The sequence below is a fragment of the Ailuropoda melanoleuca genome, chromosome 8 (assembly GCF_002007445.2).
Source record: "Ailuropoda melanoleuca isolate Jingjing chromosome 8, ASM200744v2, whole genome shotgun sequence".
Taxonomy (NCBI): domain Eukaryota; kingdom Metazoa; phylum Chordata; class Mammalia; order Carnivora; family Ursidae; genus Ailuropoda; species Ailuropoda melanoleuca.
The window spans coordinates 123891159-123896906 of record NC_048225.1 but is presented as its reverse complement, the minus strand read 5'-3'; the positions used below and the strand labels follow the sequence as shown (position 1 = coordinate 123896906).

The following is a 5748-nucleotide window of genomic DNA, read 5'->3' as shown; positions in this document are numbered from 1 at the left end:
CATTCTATCAAATTTTAAAAAATAAAGCCTTCCTAAACTATTCTAGAGCAGGGCAAAAGAAGGAAAACTCCCAAATTCATGTTATAAAGTGACTTATGAATTCCCAAACCTGAACTTTGGCACCATGACAAACACTATAATAAAAAAAAGAACAGGGTAGGTCATTTCACTTATTAATATTGATGCAAAAATCTTTTTTGGGGGGCGCCTGGGTGGCACAGCGGTTGAGCATCTGCCTTCGGCTCAGGGCGTGGTCCGGCGTTATGGGATCGAGCCCCACATCAGGCTCCTCGGCTATGAGCCTGCTTCTTCCTCTCCCACTCCCCCTGCTTGTGTTCCCTCTCTCGCTGGCTGTCTCTCTCTGTCAAATAAATAAATAAAATCTTTAAAAAAAATCTTTTTTCTAACGTTTCATTTATTTAAATAATCTCTAGACCCAACATGGGGCTTGAACTCATGACCTCAAGACCAAGAGTCCCATGCTCTTCCAACAGAGCCAGCCAGGCTCCCCCATGCAAAATTCTTAGACAAAACATCATGACCAAGTGGATGATGACTCTGTAAATGCAAGAATGGACAATCAAATTAGGAAATCCATTAATATCTATCACATTCATTGATCCAAAGTGAAACAAAATGTATGATTATCTCCATACGCAGATTGACAGATTTTAATACATCATAACAACAAAGGGCAAAGTGAAAAGACAACTGGGGAAAATGTCATAAATTATAGACCAAGAATATCACTGATTTAAAAAAAAAAACTAAAAATACAGAAGAAAAAAAATCCTAATGACCTTATAGAAAACTGGGCTAGAGATATAATCAGGCATATCACAGGGAAAGAAAGAAATTGCTGTTAACAATATGACAATGTATAACGTTGTTCATAACTTTTAAAAAAATGCACATCAAGGGGCGCCTGGGTGGCACAGCGGTTAAGCGTCTGCCTTCGGCTCAGGGTGTGATCCCAGCGTTCTGGGATCGAGCCCCACGTCAGGCTCCTCCGCTGTGAGCCTGCTTCTTCCTCTCCCACTCCCCCTGCTTGTGTTCCCTCTCTCACTGGCTGTCTCTATCTCTGTCAAATTAAAAAAAAAAAAAAAACTTAAAAAAAAATAAATAATGCACATTAAGACGACATGGAGCTCCGTATCTCACGCTTGAGACTGGAGTACATCTACTGTGTTGACAGCATGCTCTGTGGGCCCGGCTCTGAGGAAACAGACACTCTGATACGCTGAGCGCGGAAGTGCGGACTGGGACGACCTCCACCATAAGAGATTTGGCAATATCTAGCGGGCCCAACCAGCAATACCTTTTTATTAAGCAATCCTGATGTAAGAAGTGGTTTGGGTTCGAAGCTGACGGCCAAGAAAGAATCCTTGAGATGTCTTTGGCGCAAAACAGTGGTTTTATTAAAGCATGGGGACAGGACCCGTGGGCAGAAAGAGCAGCACTGGGTTCATGAGGAGTGGCCCATTATATATTTTCAAGATGGGAGGGGATTAGGGATAGCCTGTCCCTAAGGAATTTTGGAAGCAAGGTTCCCAGGACCTTGTGGGGGCGAGCTATTGTTAGGAAAAGGTCATTTATTATTATCTAATAAAACACTAGTCATGAGATCCTTCAGATGTGTATCCTTGGGCCATATGCTTGGAGGAGGATTGCCAACTCCTATCTTGGGGGGTAGGGTCAAGGAGATTTCCAGAGGGGGTGGGGGAATGGGATAGACTGGTGATGGGTGGTAAGGAGGGCACGTATTGCATGGTGCACTGGGTGTTATACGCAACTAATGGAGCATCGAACTTTACATTGGAATCCGGGATGTACTGTATTGTGACTAACATAATATAATAAAAAATCTTTTTTTAAAAAAAGGAAATTTCCAGAGGAATTTGTGTATGTTAAAGAAGATGTACAGGATCCTAGGGGATTGGGATAATGTTAAGCTACGATTGCCTTTTGCCCTTAGCAAAGTCTTAACATCGAGGCAGCTGAGTTCCTACAGGAATGTCACTTTCCTGTTTCAAGGACTTGTCAATGGGCTGCAAGTAGTAAGGAAATTTTTCTTTTGCCTTTGCTCCCACATCAATCCCACTTTTAGAAATCTATCCCAGAGATACTCCAGCAAAAATATGAAAAGAAATACGCACTATTAAACACAGCATTATTTGTAACAGCTGGGACTGTCAATAAGCCTGTGGTACCGCCACCCAAAGCAGTATTATGCAGTTGTAAAAGGCAGTGAGGGGCGCCTGGCTAGAGCATGCGACTCTTGATCTTGGGATCTTGAGTTCAAGCCCCACTTTGGGCTTAGAGCTGATTAAAAAAAAAAAAAAAGCAACGAGTTAATGTGCTACTATGGAATGATTGTCAAGAAATACTTTCAAGTGAATAAAGCAAGGTGTAGGACATGTGCTTGTGAATAGTATACTCTTGTTTATCGGAAAAAGGAGATGTATATGTACATATTTCCAACATAAAAATGGTGGGAAAAGGGGCACCTGAGTGGCTCAGTTGGTTAAGTGTCTGCCTTTGTCTCAGGTCATGATCCCGGGGTCCTGGGATCCAGCCCCGTGAGGGGCTCCCTGCTCAGCAGGGAGTCTGCTTCTCCCTCTGCCTCCTCTCTGCTGTTCATCCTCTGTGTCTCTCTCTCTCAAATAAATAAATAAAATATAAAAAAAAAAAAAGGAAAACAGTATAATGAGGAAGAGGGAAGAATAAGGGGGAAAGGACAGGGATAGAGGATAAACTTTGAATATACCTTGTTTTGCAGTGTTGATTTTAGACCCATGTAAAAATTTTAAATAATTATAAAATTAATTTAAAATAGAAACCAATTCCTAAAATTAAAAAAAAACAACAAATAAATTCTATTATTTTCAAAACAAAGGTTTTTTTTTCTAAAGAGTTGTCTACAACACGAAAGCTAGACCAATGAGTTGACACCTGGGCTTCCTCTCAAGGCAACGGCCCATCTTTTCTTTCGTGGGACTCAGTCTCCCTCTAGCGGAGGCTAGTTTTATAACTAGTCCCCGAAACCACGAAGGAAACCTTTTGCTCATTGTCTCCTGCCCCCCATCCTTAAATTACGTAAGTCCTCGAGCCACCAGCGGGAGGATGTGGTAGAAGATTCTGAGCGATGGCCGAGCAAAGAGTCAGAGACAGAGTCCGGTGTTGGAAGGAAGTTGGGGGCATAAGAGACAGGACAGACTCGAGGAGCCTCGAACACGGGGCGGAGGAACTGCAGCTTCCTGTGGTGGATTCCCAGCGCCCGGGGCCAGAAAGAGGTGACTAACATGCTGATGTCACGTGTGCTCGGGGGAATAGCTACGCACAAGGCATTGCCTTCGGGGGAGCCCCGAGGACAAGTAGAGGGGAAGAGTAGGGATTCTCAGGAATCAGGGACGGTGTGATGGGGACGCACTCCAGGCGTCCCTCCCGTCCCTCAGGACTCTCCAGGAGCCTCGCTGACGTTGGGCTCGGCTGCTGTGGTCAGAGGCGTGAAAGCTTGGTCTTCCCCGAGGCGGTCGGGGGAAAGGCCCTGGCACAGCCACTTCTGTTCCTGGTGGGGAGGGCCACAGCCTGGCCAGCGCTGGAAGTGGCCTCTGGGGGGAAATGATGGGAGGATCCTTGCCTTCCGGCCACTCTAGGTCTCATCTGACCTCGCCTACTGGAAACGACTCCGTGGAAAACTCCCTCCGCAGGGAAACCCTTGGAGTGGAGCCTCTTCTAAGAGCTAGTCCCATCTCTAAGAGCATCTGCCATGCTTCCCCTTCCGTCACTCTGTGGTCTGACCCTCGGTCAGCAATATTTGGGAGCTGCCAATTCAGTGTGTATCTCCAATCCCCTTTACCTGCTCAATAAGAATCAAAAAGAAATGAGCACTAAAAACAGCCTGGTTTCCTAAGTTCATTTTCTGGTCCCATAAAATCTAACTCCTGAATTCAGCTCTTTGTCTCGCTCTTGTATCTAGCAAGCAGGAGAATGCTGTGCAGGAAACTGCATGTTGGAATCCTTATTTCCACCAATTCCCACACACTTCTTTGTCCTGCCTTCACTTCTTCTCCTTAAAAGGTGAATTTCCAGGCGCACTGAAATTCTGAAGGGAAAACACTGGGCTCACTAGGTGTGGTAACCCTTCCCGGGTACAAAGTGCAACATATTTCTCGAGGAGTCCATCGATGAGGAAGACAGCTGATGGAGAAAGCATGTCTCTTTCCCCAAACACGGTGCTGAAGGGCAGCCCCCAGATCATAATGTTTTTCAGACCCTAGTTTTTAATATAATAAAAAGTATTATGAACCTTATACAATGGAATGTTATTCAGACTTAAAAAGGCAGGAAATTCTGGCACACCTCTCAACATGGATGATCCTGGAGGGCTTGAGGCTCAGTGAAATAAGACACAAAAAGACAAGTAGTGGATGATTCCATTTCTATGAGTACTTAGTCAGTGTGGAGACAGGAAGTAGAATGGCAGTGGCCGGGGAGCCTGGGTGGCTCAGTCCGTTAAGCATACAACTCTTGGTTTTGGTTTGGGTCATGATCTCAGGGTCGTGAGATCGAACCCCATGCCAGGCTTGTGCTGGGTACTGAGCCTGCTTAGGATTCTCTCTCCCTTTGCCTGCCCCCATCTCTGTGATGCCCCACAGTAGGAGTGTACTTAAAACCATCGAGCTATTACCCTTAAGAAGGATTCAGATGGTAAGTTTACTGTTTTGTGTATTTTGCCGCAATAAAAAATTGAAGGAAAACAAGCAGTGTGCACTGCGCACTTCACCGAGGACTGCCAAGGAGCATGGGAGCAGGGTACTGATGACCGATGCTGGCCAAGGAGCCACGGGGGCAGGATACCGATGACCGATGCTGGCCAAGGAGCACGGGAGCAGAGTACCGATGACCGATGCTGGCCAAGGAGCACGGGAGCAGGGTACCGATGACCGATGCTGGCCGAGGTGCTCTCCGTCCCACTCCCCGGAGCCCCTCTTCTTCTTCTTCTTTTTTTTTTAATATTTTATTTATTTATTTGACAGAGATAGAGACAGCCAGCAAGAGAGGGAACACAAGCAAGGGGAGTGGGAGAGGAAGAAGCAGGCTTCCAGTGGAGGAGCCTGATGTGGGGCTCGAACCCATAACGCCGGGATCACGCCCTGAGCCGGAGGCAGACGCTTAACAACTGAGCTACCCAGGTGCCCGAAAATATACCAGTGTTTTAACTTAGTTTTCCAACAACCCCGTGTAAAACTGATGATGAGGGCTAGAAACAGAAAAATGTTCACCTTTAGTCCAGAAGAATGACGAAAAGCCTGCATCGTTCTGATGAGGATCAGATACATGCTGGGTGCTCAGTTCTTAAGATTTTTTTTTAATTTTTTAAATTTATTTGAGAGAGAGAATGAATGAGAGCAAGCACAAGCAGAGGGGGAGCAGGGGGGGAGCCGGCAGGCAGAGAGGGAGAAGCAGGCTCCCCACTGAGCAGGGAGCCTGACATGGGGCTCGAGCCCAGGACCCTGAGATCATGACCTGAGCCGAAGGCAGCTGTTCAGTTAACTGAGCCACCCTGGAGCTCCTGGGTGCTAAGTTCTTATAGGGTCTCATGACTGCCTGCCTGTACATCTCACCCATTGTTAATATGGAGCTGAATGATAAGCACCAGAGAAATCTTGAGAAAGTAGTCGTACCAGCAGATAAAGAAACATTTATGATCGAACACTCCCTACCCTTCCCAGCCCCCACCCTCCA

At 46.1% G+C, this 5748-nt stretch overlaps 1 long non-coding RNA gene across 2 annotated transcripts in view; it reads left to right on the top strand.

The window, feature by feature from the left end:
- Nucleotides 1–2713: 2713 nt before the first annotated feature.
- Nucleotides 2714–5748, top strand: part of LOC117803476 — an 18583-nt gene continuing 15548 nt past the window's right edge. For both annotated transcript variants that reach the window (XR_004627407.1, XR_004627406.1), the window contains exon 1: nucleotides 2714–3293. This is a non-coding gene — a long non-coding RNA (uncharacterized LOC117803476). The remainder of the gene's footprint in view (nucleotides 3294–5748) is intronic.